Raw genomic sequence first — 18,135 nt, 5'->3', positions numbered from 1 at the left:
TCCTCCCTCACTTCTGTAATGACAGCATAATTCCTATGGAGTTCTGTTTCCATTTGTCATTTCTTTCCTTGAATGAAGACCTGGGATATACTTATTCATTGGCACTCTTGTTGATAAGGGATGGGGAAGATGTGGTGAAAGGTTAAGTAGCACCATAAGCTTAATCAACCATAATGTCCCTGCCTCGCTTTCTAAATCACTGGCACTCTGTACTTAAGAGAAGTCTTGCTGTGCTTGCCCTAAGCACAGGCAATGCAAATGCTTGTCTGAGGCTCCTCCTGAGAGGTGCATAAAAACTCAGATCTCTTGAGCTAGCTGGATCTTCACTTTCCACCATATAGACAGGAGTGAGAGTCCACTTGCTGTCCAATCTCCCATGCTGGCAGCCGGTCCGGAATAGGAGGTATCTTTTTCAATGGGACTAGGTGGGGATGCAGCTTTTGCCCCTTTCCTGACTCACAGGACTGGAAAGGGAGGGGTGCTCGCTGGCCAATCCGTCCGGTAGCGTGGAACACCCTTCTTGCTGGCAGGCCCTGTCCTTGCATTCGAGCTTGCAAATGTTGGCTCTGGGACCAAGGCACCTTTCATGATCAGGAAAGTCTGGGAAGCAGGATACCCTGGCGGCTCCTCTCTGACGGTTAGCCCCAGATCTTGACTTATTTTGGGAAATGCAAACGTTTGACAGTTAAGGGCAGTATAATGTTGCACATGCTAGGCCCTGATCTTGCAGACTCCTACTTGTCCAGTTAGTCCCATTGACTTCCATGATCCTGACTACTGATTACTACCCTCCGCTCCCACTGAAAAGCTGAGGACCTTTCAGAAAGATCTCAGTACCTTGCAGGATCAGGCATTAAGATAACAAGTGATAAGCCTTTCAGAAATATCACAGATAGAGAGATACTTGAGTGAATAAGGATTTGCAGAATCAACTTCCTGATATTTTGTCTTGTTTACCGATGGCAGGGGTGGGCAAACTTTTTGGCCTGAGGGCCACATCTGGGAATAGAAATTGTATGGCTGGGCCATGAATGCTCACAAAATTGGGGTTGGGGTGCGGGAGGAGGTGAGGGCTCTGGTTGGGGGTGCAGGTTCCAGACTGGGGCCAGAAATGAGGAGTTCAGGGTGCGGGAGGGGGTTCCAGGCTGGGGCAGGGCTGTGGGGAGTGGGTTCAGGGCTCTGGCTGTGGGTGCAGGCTCTGGAGTGGGGCTGGGGATGAGGGGCTTGGCGGGCAGAAGGGTGCTCCAGGCTGGGATCGAGGGGTTTGGAGGGCAGAAGGGGGATCAGGGCTGGGGCGCAGGGGGTTAGGGTGCAGGGTGGGGGTGACTCAGGGCTGCAGATGGCACTTACCCAAAGCGGCTCCCGGAAGCAGCAGCATATCTCTTCTCCGGCTCCTACCCAGAGGCACGGCAAGGTGGCTCTGCAGGCACCGCCCCATCTGCAGGCACCACCCCTTCAGCTCCCATTGGCTGTGGTTCAAGCCCAATGGGAGCTGTGGGGGCGGCATTTGGGGTGGGGGCAGTGTGCAGAGTGGAGCCCCCTGGCTGCTTCTATGCATAGGAGCCAGAGTGGGGCCATGCCACTGCTTCCGGGAGCTTCATGGAGCGGCTCTCGACCCTGCTGCGTGGCTGGAGTGCTGGAGCGTGGCTAGCCCAGACCCCACTCCCCAGTGGGAGCTCGAGGGCTGGATTACGACAACTGGTGGGACAGATCCGGCCTGCAGGCCGTAGTTTGCCCACCCCTGACCTATGGAGTACCTTGAATAATCATCATTAGCTGGCTTAGGCCCTGCATTTTTTTTAAACAGCATTACAAAAACAATAGTAAAATAAATGTTGGCAATGAAAAATAATCAAGCATCTTTTTGGTTGGATGTAAACATTCCCTTGCAACGCAAAAGATTGCAAGGCCTCTGAGACCTGGAAAAATGAAAATGACTAGAAACAAGTATGAAACTGACTAATCAGTTTTCATTATCAGACAGCCAGTAGAGGCAAAGGACTTGAAAAGCATGTAAAAAAAAGTTATTATGTTTTTAAAATTCTTTCTCTTTTAATAATCTAAAAGGCAGACGTGGGTAATGACATTTGTGTTTTTAATACTCGATTTTTAAGCAGATAGCGTCCCTTTAAAGAAAATATGAGGTCATAAATACCGTGAGATTAGATGTACCAAAGACCGGATATAGCAATGGTTCTGGGTTTATGGCATTCCTCAAGGCATTACAGTATAAGACATTCTGTGACTGGTTTTTATGAAGATCAAAGGGCTCAAAGCCCTTCAGAATAAGATTTCCAAATCATCCAGAGTGTGACACCAAATTGTCCAGGGGGAAGGGGGATCTTTAAAGTGTCAAGATAAGGACCTTTCTAATGCTCTGTCCTGTGCAACAGTTATTTCTGCCCAGGCCAGAGGAGCATGTGGTTTAATCAGAGTTCCTCTACTGGGATTAGGTAAAGAGATGGACAGAGTTGGGAGAGGTTGAGTTGGCTGGACTCTTCACCCAAAATGGGAACAGAACCTGATCCAAGTTTTTTGAAAGCTTTGGACAAGTTTGGATAATTTCAGAAGAAATTAGCTATCTAGGGCTAGATTGCTAGTCAGACTCGATGCCCATGCAGAGAGGTAACAATCTCAATCAGACCCCTATGGGCACTATGCCGACATTGTCTCTGAGCAAATAGGAATTGGTGGGAGTGCTCGTTAAGATCATGTGGGTGGGGAGAGGCTGAAGAAAGGTCAAGTTATGGCTCTGCAACTATGTTCACTACTCAGAACAGCTGAACAAGGTGGGAGCAGGGGGAGGTAGTAATCTGCTGCTGGCACAGGCCAGGAATAAATGACTACCAGCCAGGAGCCAGGCGGTAACAGGAGCAGGATTGTGCCTCAGGGGGCTATTGCTGGGGCAGTACAACTCACACACCACCCATTACACAGTCTGTATTTAAATTCCATCTAGCCCATGCAAGGTTCGTTTGTTTTGACCCTCAGTTTCCTGCCTTCAGCCAGCGCTAGGAGCAGGAATATAAAAATGTCCTGGACAAACACATCCGCAGTATTGCTGGTGTGGCCGAAAGCAAGAAGCCCCAAAAATCTACCAAGAAAGTTTGTTCCTGTACGGTGGTCAGAGCAATTTGTAGACTCGGAGAGGTTTAAATGGTTCAGATATGGGCCGGGTAAGCACCAATCTGTTACATTGTCCTGGCACAGGTGTCAACTACTGATATGTTTTCTGTCCATAAAGAGCAACCGTTTATTTTCAGTCTGAATGACTTTTTTAAGGGAAAACAGCAAGCCAAGAATGAACAAAAGACTCCATGTCTGAGAGCTCTGCATGTGTGTCTCCTCTATAACAGGGTACAGCTGAGCTGAGGATACAAGACCATTGCTGATTTCAAGATGAAAACAAAACAGTAAGAGTCACACACTCTGATGTGCCACATCCAATCACAGTGTTCCTTCCCAATATTATAATACGGTACATTGGTTGCCCTAAGGGTTACACAATGACCCCAATATATTCTAGGCATGGTCTTATTTAATACTAATATGAATAATACCCAGCTGTTATATAGCACTCCTCATTAGTAGACCTCAAAGCTCTTAACAAATGATACCAATTAGCAGTATACCCATTTTAAATATGGGGGAAACTGAGGCACAGAGAGGGGAAGTAACTTGCTCAGCATCACCCTGAAGGCCAGTAGCAGATCTAGGAATAGAACCCAGGATTTCAGAGGAAAAAAAGGGGGGATAGATGATTTCCCCTTGGCAGAATAAAACACTTAGAGTTTCCTTTCAAAATGACATTTTATTTTGAATATTTATAATATTTCTATTATTTTACATTTTATAGTGTGTGTGTGTGTATAAATGCAATGTAGAATTTTTAAAAAATTCAAATTTGAAATGTTTTGATCAATTGAAACAAAAGTGTCTTTCATGGAGAATGTCCAGATATTCAGATTTCATGCCAAATCGGAACAAAAAAGAAATGTTGCAGTCTTCCGCAAAACAGAATTTCCCATCTCCCCCCAGCCCAGTCATGTTATTGTATGTGCAACACAACCTGGTTAACAAGTGTCTTGCACACTGTTTTAGTGACCCGACAAAGCATTTAAGCAGCAGCTTCCAAGTTCTCCTTTTAGTAGGCCCTCCTTCTTATTTACTCTTGACCAGCCAGGTCTCCTCCTTCCATCTCTCTTAAAGTAACAGTACCCCAAGCATCCGAACAGAGAGATCTATGTTGTCACTATTACACTCGCCAGGGTACTGAATAAGGTACTGGGCTAAATGGACAAAGGTCGGCTCAAGCATGGAAATTACTATGTTCCTATGCTCCTGTGTCGCTTTAACTGTTGGCTTTAAAATCAAAGCAGAGAGAGAGAGACACAAATTATTACATTGTCATTCAATCTGGATTCAGTCCAGTGCGAACCCTGAAAATCTGGAACTGATCCAGTGGAGAGGCAGGAACAAGGCTGAGACTCCTAGTAAACACCACGTGATTTCTGGTATTTGCAGGGCATCTGTTTTCTCTGCCCTTGCAGTACCTTTGTCTGGCTCTATGGAGGATCCTGGGTGACTGGTCATTTTATTATGGCCTGGCACATCTGAGATCAAGTCACTCAGCTTGTCAACATGCTCCCAGCAGAAAAACTTCAGTTGAAACCCTTCCTCTGGGCTTTGAAATCTGAACGGTGTCCAACTCTGACAGAGGAGTGTGATGAGAACCTCTCTCTGTGATGTTGCCGTCTGAACAATGGTATGTTTGTGCGATCTGAAAAGACAACAGGCAGTGAGCAGGACAAGTGTCTATCACAGACTGAACTGGAGCAGGGTGGGTATTAACAGAAAAGAAACCTCAGGTCTCAGCTGTTCTCTAGGTGCAGCAGTCTAACATCTACATTTAATAACCAAAAAAAATGACACATGTACACCCCAACTTCCCCATCTAAAAAGGAGTTGTATTTTGCAAACTCTGTTTTGCTGGACCATATGGTCAGACTTGGCTCATTTGAAAGCTGCACCTTATTAAATGTACCAGAAAACTCAAGAGGAAAACTCTCCAGAGGGGGGAGGAGAGGAAGATTTTGAAGAGATGTACTTTCCCTTAATACATTAATTGCTTAAGAAGAAGCCACAGCTTGAAACAACAACTGAGATTCTGTTGTTCATAGTTTCTATGTCTCTATTTCTCAAGGGCCAGATTTTGCAACCCTGAATGGTGTTGAACAGTGCTGACATTGTGCCATCTCGTTAAAATCAAAGGAACAATGGTGTAAGAGTTGCAGCATGTGGCCCTTAATTTTTATAGCCTTGGGGCAAACAGATTCCACATTATAATTTACTCTTTGTAGCTCCTAGAGAATCCCAGCTGAGATCAGAGGCCCTCTATAGGCACTGTATGGACACATGGCAAGAGACAGTCCCTTTCTGTGAAGAGCTTGCCATTTCAATAGATAGGGTAGACAAAGAGGAGGAGAAAGGGAGTATTATTATCCCCTTTTACAGATGCGGAACTGAGGCACGAAGACAGAACGATTTGCCCACAGTACAGCAAGGAGCTTGTGGCCGGGAACTGAACATAGATCTTCTGCTTTAAGCATAAGAGTCCTCTTCCTCGTGTGGGCCTGTAGGTCCATTGTGAGAAATTCAACTGCTGGACTGCATGTGAGCTGGAAAGAGATCCTCCTAAGGATCAGCCCTAGTTGTAAAAGAACTGTTTTCTGCTGTCTGTGCAACTTGCTGCCACACGATGTAATGCTGTGTGTCAGAATGCAGTAGAGTTCAAAGAGAAGTGTAGACATTTAGGCCAATGTTTTCATGGGCTCTGGAGGACTCACTGTTTGGGAGCCCAGCTTAGTGCAAATGGGTGCCCAGCTTAGCTAACTATCCGCTTAGCGAAAATGTTGGTCTGCAGCCCCACTTCTCCATTGCCATGTCACTTGCGCAGCCGTTTACTGATGTGCAAAATTGGCAGCATTTCAGGCTCTGAGAGGTGGGAGCTTCCAAAGCATTCTGTCTTGGCCTAACTCTGCTCTCAGTAAAATCAATGGTAAAATGCCCATTGACTTCAGTGGGAGCAGAGTCTAATTCTTTTTAGAACCCTACCCATCTCTTTCCCTTGTATGCTCACGTTTGTTTCTTTATAAGGGTTATAAATCCTTATGATCCAGGGTGTGATGAGGAATAGGAAAAAACTTGCTTTATGTTGTGATTATTCCATGATTGTCCACTAGGGATTGCTTCACAAGGAAATGAAGCATCTGAAGAGACAGAATATTTGACTAGATCCCCTGCTGCTCTGATTTGGTTAGGGTGACCAGATCTCCCGATTTTATAGGGACAGTCCTGATATTTGGGGCTGTGTCTTATATAGGCGCCTATTACTCCGCCCACACCCTTTGTCATGATTTTTCACACTTCCTGTCTGGTCACCCTAGATTTGGTTCGGCAATTGGGTGTAGCAGGGAACTGACTAGAAGATGGAAACAGGAGAAAATGCCCTCTTCCCAAAGTTGGAATGTGTCCAAGTGGCTAGATCACAAGACTATGCACCAGGACACCTGGGTTCTCTTCCTCGTTCCATTCTTTGACCTTCAGCACTACTTCACTTTACTAAGCCCCAATTCCCCTGCCAGTAGCATGGTGATATTAATACGATCTATTCTTACAGGGCTGAATTAGTTAATATCTGTACAGCACTTTGGTGCTGTAAAGAGCTATATAAGTGCTATTTACTTTTAGAAGGTTGTATAAAAGAGCCAGTGATGCAAGTCTTGGCAATCTTACCACTGCCATACATCTTTCTAGGAGGCTATCCACACCCATGTCCCATGGGTTAGAAGTATTCTACCGTAAATCTCCATTTACTCAGTGAGATGGCTTTTTATTTCACATACAAGCTACAGAAATCGTGGCATCTTTCTTTCCTTTCGTCCGGACCCAGAGCAGATGTTGGGAAAGGATCCAAATTGGTATATTGCTCCTATAAGAGATCACTTGCATAAATCGCCCTTCTTTCTGCTGCTATATTATTAAACCCCTTCATTTTCAGTTTAAACCAATTTTTACTGAAAATTTCCCCAGTTTTACAAAAAGGATTATTCATTTTTTTGTGTCTGATGTTCAACCTACTTTTGTGTCCTTTTTATATATATAATATATATATAATAACTTGTTTTATTAGGAAAGTACAATATGTTGAAAGAGCCATATGTATTGTAATAATACATTAGTCTGTGTGTATATGCAAAGCTGCCTGTTGAAGTAAGGCTAAATATTAGTCTAGAAGTTACACATCATAAACAAAGAGGCCTGCGCGCAGGTTCTGAAGTGCGTGTGCATCTGAACATACTGATTAATCTCACACCCACCGTGTAGACATTTCAAGCAGTTAGCAGAGAACCGTTTAAAGATTTGACGCACTAAAATGGGGAAAAAACCAAACAATTGTACCAGAATATGTTTCAGAACTCAAGGAAGTATTTGAAAGTTTAAAAAAACAAAAACAAAAGCAGGAGAAAAGGATTAACATGTTTGTATGTGCTGCAAATGGTGTGGCCCAGTATTAAACGTAAATATGGGGTCATAGTTCCAAGTCAACAACAGTAAATTGTTTGTTCAAATGCAAAGTTTTATTTGGAGGTTAGAGATGTGTTGTTTTCTTAATCTCAGAGGTGGCATCGTGTGTTGAGTTTTCTCTCTTAGTTCTGCAGCAAACCACACTGATGAACGGAATTCAAAGCATTAACCCACGGAATACTTTTTTGCACCATCTTTCCGTCCACCAAAATAAACCCCAATATTTATCCAGAAAAATTATTAATAGTTTTTGCACTGATTATCACCTGTTTTTGTGGTTGTGGTAATAAACACAGATACATGCCTGGGAAAAATAAAATAAAATAAAAACTGAAAGCAAAGGGTCCTATGTATTGTATATAGTGTGCGGCTCTGGTTGCTGTATTATAGGAGAAAGATGCAGAGCCCAGGGCAAAGCAGAGGGTGAACAGAATGAGGCAGGGTCTTCTGGAATTTCAAGTTATTCAAAAAAGGCTGAAAGAATGACATGTGCAAAGCAAAATGGGAGGCGGAGAAAAGGAACTATTTTAAAGTATAACACTATTTGAAGGGACTAGAGAAGTGAGAGGCCATACAGCTATTTGAGTTAGTGTCATGTGCAAGAATAAGAGATCCCTGATATAGGCAAGGGAGGAGACAGCATGCAAGGAATTTAGGCACGATTGCACCAGACAGCCTGTCGGTCATATGCGTAACAAGTTACCGAAGGTAGCAATTGTGTCAATAGGTTTTCAGAGGCTCTTCGTAGGAATCTGGAAAAAAGAAAAGAGACAAATAATGTGGACGATGAAAGGAGGAAGGGAGAGTTCAGTGGTTACCGAAAGAGGTTGAGTGTGATGGAAATTCTGGCCTCTCTCCAGTGCAAGATTTCCTATCAGATGGATTATATTGCAACAGGTGCCGAGGCTTTCTGTGAGATGTACTTCATGGATCAAAGATGCTACCCAAAAATAAATGGCAAACGTAAGAAGGCAGAGTGAGCTTTACAGGTTGTCCACAAGACCTGCTGATGCCACACAGCTGTTTTGATGGCCCTGAGAGCCCTGCTCTTGTGCCTATGTGCTGCTCCCATGTGCAAATGGACAGAAAGCAGACGGATTTGCTTTGTTGAGGATTGGCACACTGTCCTCTGGTGTGGGGTAGCCCCCCGATAGTGTACCGCTGGCATAGCTGGCTTCAATCCCACCCCACTCCTGCAGCCTCTGGGGTAGAGGGCACACCAAGGGCATTCCTGAGGGTTGGAGCTGTGCTATACTCTAATAGGGCTTGGCTAGCAGATGGCTTTGGGTCATGGGGAGCATTCCTGAGAGGAAGATATGTGACCGGAGCATGTTGCTAGACATCTTATGAGAAAGGGCTTTCCTACAGGATTTCTGCTGCCTACTGTTTCTAACAATACTAGAGATATGACGAGAATGCCCTTGCGCCTTAACAATATTGTCAAGTGGTTTATTTGAAACCTCCAATCTGTTTTACATAGTACTCAAGCTTTGGGTGAAAGGTTCAAGGTGCTTTGCCTAAGAGATGGACAAATCCAATCATAGCCCTATGGCTTTGGGTCTGCGTCAGATCCACAGTCCAAACAAGCCTGTTTTCCAGAAGTGGTTTAGATACAGCCCAAGATTAAAGTGACCGTCTGTCCTGGTTTTGCTGTCATGGTTCCAGTTTTTTTATTTGATGTCCCCAAATCCTAGGAACTTCTTTCAGAACACCTGAATTGTTCTAATTTCTCATTACATCTGTCAAAACATTTATTATCTTGTAATGGTCTTGCTTGGTGTTTTCCAGGGACAAACAGGGCAGTAGCACAAGCATTCAGTGGGATGAGGTGTGTTTGGAGTCAGGAGAACAATCAAATGAGTGCTGACCCCAACAGAATCTATACATTTGCTTAGAGTCCATATTAATGACAAGTGCTCAGTGTTTCGGGATGAACTTGTTTAGAACAGCTGATATACTGAGGAAAATATCATCCTGTCTGAGAAATGCACTCGGGTTGTTGGACTATCAAACGCTGGCAGTTGCAACTCTAGCACGCTGCTGTTAAAATAAAGTGTGGTTTGGGTGGCTCTTTTGTGACCCTAAAAATGTTGGCCCAAAAGCATCCCAGTTTTTGGTTTGAGAATACAGTGACTGTACCCGAGATGGCAGAAATCTTGTGGCATCAGATGACCTCATGAGTTTTCCACAATTAAAGATAACAGAAATCTCGTGCTATCAGAAGTCCTCATGGGATTTCCACATTCAGAATGGCAGAAATCTCATGCTGTTGGGTTATTTTGTGAGATTTTAGTAGATGAAGCTGGCAGATGTCTTGGACAGCAGCTGGCATCACAAGATTCCTGCCATCTGGGGCTAAAATCCATGAGACCGTTGTGCAAGATTTCAACATACCTCAGACTCAAACCTTAGTCCTGGATTAGCATCAAGCCCCAAACTCTAACCTAAACCTAATCTAGACCCAGATCTGAACCTTGCTGCCTAAACTTGTCTCTAGACAGGATCTAACCACTGGGCCAAGTGGGAAAGCTCTTTCCAGGCAGTAACTGCAGGGCTGTCTGCTCTGGCAGACCGTCAGTCTAGTGCTCTTTATTTTATACCCCTGTTGAGTGGTGTCACTGTAGCAGGGTGATGCTGACCTGTCACTTCTCCAGGAGCTGCTGTAATGCCCCATGTGTTTCGCTTTTGCCTTTCCAGTCGGCAGCTCACTAACAGCCGCTCTCAGCGGGAAGGTGACTGGAGTTAAGTGCTTCCCATTTTGACTGCTCCCTCAAAGAGTAAAAATGGTTTAACCATCTGCCTGCTGCCTGGCAAATGCACGTGCCGCCAGGGAAGGCGACTCGCCAGCTTTGTAAGAGAGCGCCCTCGGAAGGAGGGGCAGCGACGGAGCTGTCTCAGTGCTGAATGGGAGTGAAGTAAAAGAGAAACCAAAGACTACAACCAGAAAAAAAAAGGTGCTGCCTAGGGATGGTCTCATAGCTGAGGCTGGGCATCTGGAGCACAGCATTCTAGCCTTGGCACTGCCACAGATTCCTTCTATGACCTGGGATAAATCACTCCACCTTTGTTTGCCTCAGTTTCCCTCTCTGAAAATGGGGGAAATACCAGTGTCTTCCCTGACAGGGGGACCATGAGGCTTCATTCCTTAATGGGTGAAATCCATCCCCATTCTAAGGGCCAACCCGATTCCTGGGAAGCACCGACACCCTCAAAATAGGGCTTATTTGGCACATAGGGCTTGTGCGGTCTCTCCTCATAAGGTGGCTTTGACTATCTTTGACTCCAGTGCTTGGCTCCCCTTGGATGGAAGGTCCAGCGTATTATTACATGAGCCAGTAAAACAATGTAAACAGCCTGGGCCTGATTCTCAGTTACTCAGTTTCTCTGCTAGGGCTGGGAAGTCAGTGGGGTGGGGAGGAAAGAAAAATGGTTTTAAGATGCCTTTTATCACCTTATTCTGGCGGGGTGGAGGTTTGCCCAGCCTCTGGTGCAAAATCCCTACCTGCTCAGTGCATGGTGTAAGGTAGAGCAGTTTTAAGGCTGCTCTAACTTATACTCTGCTTACCATGCCCCCTCCATGGGCCCCGGGAAGCAGAAAAGAGATGGAGAGAAGTACGCCCCCGATCTGCCTTCTATGCTAGGGCATTGGGAAAATTAGCATATTGTCCTTACACCAGCTTCTGCCAGCTAATGAGGTCCTTTGTGCAGGGGGCATTTGGAGGAGAAGCATTTTCTGCCTCTTTACGCTGTCAGAGCAGCATCAAACAGCCTCAGTGTAACTGAGAATCAGGCCCCCTGCAATTTCCCTCCCACACTCCCCAGGCCTGCGGTGTGCCGTGCAAACCACGGATCCTTCTCCAATGCAGCCAAAGCAGAGTTAAGCCCCCCCAAAGTGCATTGTGGGATTCTCTTGTCTTCCTCCCCCGCCCTTACTCCGGAGCTGTGTGTTTGAAATGATATCTATTTCTCTTTGTGACAGCGCACCCTGACTGCTGCCTTGATGTTCTCCCGAGCTGACATCCCGACCAGTATGACACTGATGCCGTTGGGCAGAAATCAGAGCCGGTTTGCTACATGCCTATGTGCAGCCACGGCGCCTGTAGCGCCAACGAGAGCCCCCAGTGCCCTGTTGGGGAAATGGAGCGAGCACGTGGGCCCGGGATGAATTCCGGGAGAGAGCAGGCAGCAGCCAGCATGATCCTGCGCTACCCATTTTTGGTTTTAAATGTTTCTATAGATGTCTTTTTTCCTCCCCTTGCCTGTACCAGGGTTTATTTCCCGTTTCTCCCCCTTGCCGCGGTGTCCTTGGGGAGCTGTGCTTTTGTGAGCTGGAAAAGGAGCGTGCGGGCATGTGATCAGGCCTTATTAGTGTCGGGAGAGAACCAATTGTTCCTGGCTTCTGGGACCATTACCTGTCATTTGGCTTTATTAAGTCCATGATGAGAGAGTTTAAAATTAAAGGCTTCTTAAATTGGATTCCGGCTCGAAAGGGAGGCAAGGACTTGGAGGTTAGCGCTGAGCCAGTGAAGGGAGCATTGGAAACGGCACCAGATTTGGGTGTTTATCTTAGGATAGGAGGATCCTTTGCCAAAGGATAGGGGCTGGAATGGCCTTGGGGTGGAGAGACCTCTCTGGCTGTGTTAACACTGCAGTAGATTCGCTGCAGAGTGTTTGCAAGGCTAGAAGAATACCATGCCATCGCAAGCCAGGTGATGCACTGCTTGGAGAGGAAGAGCGATCTCGTGGTTGAGGGTAGCTGAAGATGTGTGTTTCAGATCCTATCTGTGCTGCAGAGTGCCTGAGTGACGTCAGGAAATCAGCTAGCTCGCTGTGGTTCATTTCCCTAGCTACAGAAAGGGGACGTTGCTTTATTTTCTCTCACCCATCGTTTGCCTTGTCAGTTTAGATTGCAAGCGTCTGGGGGCGGGCACTGCCTCTTTTCATGTTTGTACAGCTCCGAACACAATGAGATCCCTCTCTGCTAGGCCCGCTAAGCATGACTGCAAGATAAGTAATTCAATAATCTCGTGCCATAAAACAAGCAGGTCAAATCAAGTGAGCTGGCTGGCTGATGAGCAGGGCTTCTCTTCAAGGGTCTGCAGCATTAATTCACTGATTCTGAGGTCTATCCTTGAATTAACTTTATAAACATGCTTTAGGATGAACTGTCTCAAGTGCAGATAGCTCTTTAGGGAAATATCTGGGGCCAGTCGAGACAAAGGGCTGCAGTCACGCTTGTTTCCTCAGCCGAATAAAAAGCTCACGTTGACATTACTCTGATTGGAAGCATCATGGTCTAGTGGTTAGAGCACAGGACTGGGAGGCAGGACTCCTGGGTTTCATGCCCAGATCTGCCACTGATTTGCTGTGACACTGGGCAAGTCTCAAGGGGGGAGGCAGAATTTCAAAGCCCCCTTTTGCAATTGGTGCATATTGTGCCCTTGCATTTTTATAACCCAGATTCAATGCTGGCACCAAGCTTGGTATTTAGATGGCTAAATACTTAACTGGAGGTGAAAGCAAAGTGCAGAGCTCCCAAATGGCAAGATTTGCCCCTGCAATTAATTGTGGTTACAAAAATGAGGGGGGCAGCTTCTGCAGGCAAAATTTGCAATGCCCATACGGAGACCGCTGTATGAAAATCAGGCCCTGGACTGCTCTGTGCCTCAGTTTGCCCACTGAAATTCTTTGCTTTTCCCCTGCTCTGCCTTGTGCCTCTCACCCAACACAAACTGGGATAGGTTCAGCGCCGAGCTACCCTTTTCCCCTAGGTGAACTCAGGACTAGCGGTAGCGCAATGGGAAAGGCAAAACAGGCTGAGTGTTCCCCTCAGGCCACTCCTTTCTCTAGTGGGCGGTAGTAGCAATAGATGGGGTAGATGAATGCGCCCCCTTTCCTGCAAGAATCAGGCTCCTGCCTTGCTATGAATTTACAAGGCTGATTGTTGCTTTTTCAGTGGAGTGTCTTGGATTTTTCCATGGGAAAATCCATAGCAAAGGGATGGGAGGAAATGAAGAATTCTCAGGGGAGAACCCACAGGAAGGAATCAAGGTTGGTGGGAAACCTCATGGAATTCCCTCCAAGTTCTTCCATCCGTTGGGTGCAGGCAGGGTGGGGAAGCAGAGGGGACTGACCCCAAATACACAGCTCCCCTACAACTCCACACTGGATATGGGTTATCCTGCAGTGACATCAGCATCACCCTGCCGTAAGTAGCCCATTCAAGGGGGTTCTGTGGTAGAGATGAGAGATTGCAGGTGAGTTAATGCACCCTCTGGGTTCATTACCAGATGGATCCCTCACTGTTTGCTAGGAGAGCACACATCTCTGCTGTCGAGTCTTGACTTGCCCGCACGGCACCCTGGGCCCACAGGACACTCTCTGCAGGTCCAGGGATGGGAATTCGGAGGCTACTGAACCCCATCACTCTTTATCAGTGGGGTGGGGAGATCAATGCCTGGAGGAAGGGTCCCCTCTACATATGGATCCTGGTGGGTGATCCATCCCTTTACCTTACAATTAGGGTTTGTTCCCATGAAGTACTGAGTGCCTCCTGGAAGGGGCAGAGGGTCCTCAGCTCTCGCTGACTTCACTGAGAGTTCTAGGTACTCAGTACTTCTCGAGAGCCCTTTTGCAGGATCAAATCATTAGCAAAAGGGAGGTGCTCCTGCTCTCACTGCACAGAAGTCTGTGCTTTAGGAGGTGGGGGGCTTGAGCTTTTCTCCCTGACACTGTGTTCTGAGGTTAGCTGGCAGCCGGGCTGCCCGCATTTATGCTGGTGCAAATCATTCGTGTCTACTTGTGTTAATACCTAACAAACCAGGAATTAATGAATATGCTTTAATTCCTGTCTTGCCGTGTCCGGGAGCTTAACTGTAAGGAGATTTGTCATAGCTACATCGGAATTGCCAAACTACAACAAACCAGTGGTCCATCTAGTTTCCGACCTATGGACATTTCAAAGGAAGTAATGGAAAATCCCTTATAGCGTACAAAGTTATATGTTGTTACTGCTTCTGTTACCGTAGCGATTAGGAAAATCGAACTGAGATGGGGTCCCACTGTGGTAGGTGCTGTATGAACAGAGAGCGAGAGGCAGTCCCTGCCCCAAAGATCTTCCAATCTAAACAGACAATAGGTGGAAAACTGAGGCACAGAGATTAAACAACTTGTCCAAAGTCACACACAGAGTCTGCAGCAGCACATTGAACCCAAAGCCCTGGGGAGCATGGTGTCCCAAGACTATCCTTCCTCTCTGCCACTAGGCATATGTTTTTCTACCCTCAGCTAGGGGCTGTTAAGCATGGGGAACAATACCTCTGACACTACTCTGTCCTAGCCTTGTGACGTAGTCCATCTATCAGCTACTTAGAGCAATGCCCCTCTGCCATACTGGACAAAGAATAGATGGACACAAATCGGACGTCAAGAATCATAACGTTCAAAAACCAGTCGGAGAACACTTCAACCTCCCTGGACACTCAATTACAGACCTAAAAGTGACAATTCTTCAACAACAAAACTTCAAAAACAGACTCCAACAAGAAACTGCAGAACTGGAACTAATTTGCAAACTGGACACCATTAAATTAGGCTTGAATAAGGACTGGGAGTGGTTGCCTCATTACACAAACTAAAAACTGTTTCCCCATGCTAATTTTCCACCTACTGTTCACACTTTCTTGTCAGCTGCTTGAAATGGGCCATCCTGATTATCACTACAAAAGTTTTTTTTCTTCCTGCTGATAATAGCCCACCTTAATTAATTAGTCTTGTTAGAGTTGGTATGGCAACACCCATTTTTTCATGTTCTCTGTGTATATCTTCCTACTGTATTTTCCACTCCATGCATCTGATGAAGTGGGCTTTAGCCCATGAAAGTTTATGCCCAAATAAATTTGTTAGTCTCTAAGGTGCCACAAGTATTCCTTGTTCTTTCTCCTTAGAGGTGACTCACATCATTCTCACATTTGCGACTATGGGAGCTGACCTCAGGTCTTTCAGAAAATAAGCCTGGGAGACTTCATCAGAAGTAAAAACCTTCCCAGCAGTACTGGAGGAGCAAATACACTAAGGAACAATTTTAAAATTCCTCCTTGTTGGCATTATGGCCACCCACCAGTCGCAAAGCAGCAGCAGCAGGGCTAGATCCTGTGTTGTGGGCAGCTGCTCTGTGCTGAGCCGCTAGCTAAAAGGGGTCTCAAGCCTGGGGTCTGGCACAGGAAGATCACCTGGGAGTGTCATCTCACAGAGGTGGTGGGACAGCAACCTTCCTCCACCAACCACCCTCCCCACTGCTGTTCAAGGAGATGCGACCAGGAGAAAGGGTGCATGTTCACAGCTTCCTTGTGCCTTGCTGTCTACCAGTCCCCTGGAGTCTTTGGTAACTGGTATAACTTAAACTGCTTTCACTTCTGCTGGGGCACTGGCCCAGCACACAGCCAGGCCGGGATCAGAGGAGCACAAAGATGATCCTTAGAACCCCTGATGCTCCACCCCTCCACTGTGCATTCCTCAGCTTGTCTGGTGATATCTGGACACCCCATAAAAACCTCTTTGAGGTGTTCAGCAAATCCTGAGTCACATGGCTTCTTGGCATATTTATATCTATTCCAGGCTGGGATGAGACAATAACCATGCTTTCATGCCTGGAATTTCACGACACATTGGAATCCCCAAACAAATAGCGCTATTAATTATAAGACATTGCTTTGATGAATGACGCCCCAGAGACAACATCTTGTTTTCCCCAAGGGAGACAACTGGGGTGATGGGGTTGTCTTGAGTGTTGCATGATGCAGGGGAAGTCCTGGGTGTTGCATGATCAAGAGGGTGTTGTTCCTCTTTTCTAGTGTGCTGGACAGTTAATGTCAGCCTCATCTGGGTTACGTCATCTGGTGAGGGGGCTGTCTCATCATGGGTCAGTTTGTCTTACCAGAAACAAATTCAGCTCTTGATTTCCAAGGCTCTTTGACTATGTTATACTCATGTTACAGGTCATATGCTGTAAAGCCTTCAATGGCGACAGATCTGCCTACCTTAGAGACCACCTCTCCTCATGCCATATTGCCCCAGCTGCAGGCAATGGAGGCACTTGAGCTGGGGGGAACCCCTCATTATAAGAGAGAGGTGGGCTGCCAACAGGACATTCACAGGGAAGGTTTTGGGACTCTAGAATCTCAGTTCAAAATAGGCCAAACACGATCATCTGCTGAAAAAGTCATTGACTTGTCTTCCCCCCGAACCCTTTCGTGTTCCTGGGATGGCTAAAATGGCTCTTTTCCAGCCTTGATTTCGTTGGCTGATTTGTAGATAGCATGTCTTGCTGCTAGGTGATCACCAGTTGTGACTATAAGTCTAAATACTAGAGCTTTTTGTACAGGTGTCATTTATTGCTATGCCAAGCTAATTAATTTAATCAGTTTGGGAAGATCTCCCCTTTCACGGAGGGGCTTTTGGATTATGGTAGACTCATAATGCTGCCCTAGAAAACAGCTTTCGTTTGGGACGTTGTATGTGTCTAAGTGGAGGGAACCATGGATGGATGCCTGTAGCATGCAAGAAAGGTACATAGTTGGGAGGACAAAGGGTCAGGAGCACAGGAGGAGAGGCTAGAAAGACAGAAGACAACATGCTTTCAGGATCAGTCACTAGGGAGGAGGAGAGGACAGGGCTGGGGATCAAGGAGGAGAGGTAGAATGTGGAAGGTCACGCTGGATTTTGTCAATTTTGCGTGTATATGTGCACACATGCGCACATGGTGGGGGTTCTATATGTTTGTACAAGATGTCTCCATGCATGTGACATGTACAGCATGTCTGTGACTTGTCGGAATGTGACGTGTATGTGTCTCCATGTGTGCGCAGCATGCTGGCAAGCATAAGACATGGGGACAGCATGTGGCTGACATGTGCATATGGCAGGTGTGATTCTGGATGTACAGTCTTCCTACACGCATGTGGCATTGGTGAAGTATGTTTGCACACGTTGCAGGCCTGCTTTTGCAGGCTTGCCGTAGGCTTGTTCAGACAGCATCACTGGCTTTTGCTAATGCCTCCCAAACCCAAAGGAGCACTTCCCGCTGAAAAATACAAAGCGGAACATGAACTGAAAAATGCATTTTCCAAACTGACTAGGAGTCAGAGAAAAACCCAAGGCTGACCCCACTCCCCCACCTCATTATCTCTGCTGAGCGTGTTCGCTCCTTATGTCAGCACAGACCCATTGAGACATCTGGATGGGTTCATGTGAGTCCGTGGGTTTCAGATCACTTTACGTGGAAAAACCTACCGTGCACTGCTGGTCTCAGTGACAGGCAGCTCCTGCCTGCACGTGGCAAAACGGGGGGGGGGGGGATGTTCTGGTTCTGATCCAATAAGCAACATTCTTGCACTGAGTTTGATTGACTTAGCCCTCCAGATCAGAAGGCTTTTTGCTTTTGGTGCAAAAGAAAACAATATAGGCCTCTGAGGGTCAGTTATTCACTAGCACAAGACAAGACTTACCCTCATCTATATTAATTTTATGTATGTTTCATTCCAGTGGGCC

General features: G+C 46.3%; 1 long non-coding RNA gene across 1 annotated transcript in view; it reads left to right on the top strand.

The window, feature by feature from the left end:
• Positions 1-4,580: 4,580 nt before the first annotated feature.
• Positions 4,581-18,135, top strand: part of LOC127034912 (uncharacterized) — a 35,539-nt gene continuing 21,984 nt past the window's right edge. Inside the window, exon 1 of the long non-coding RNA XR_007769520.1 lies at positions 4,581-4,765. This is a non-coding gene — a long non-coding RNA (uncharacterized LOC127034912). The remainder of the gene's footprint in view (positions 4,766-18,135) is intronic.

The sequence above is a fragment of the Gopherus flavomarginatus genome, chromosome 15, assembly GCF_025201925.1.
Source record: "Gopherus flavomarginatus isolate rGopFla2 chromosome 15, rGopFla2.mat.asm, whole genome shotgun sequence".
NCBI classification, from domain to species: Eukaryota; Metazoa; Chordata; order Testudines; family Testudinidae; genus Gopherus; species Gopherus flavomarginatus.
The sequence above is the reverse complement of the archived record's forward strand: the minus strand, read 5'-3'. Positions and strand labels throughout refer to the sequence as shown.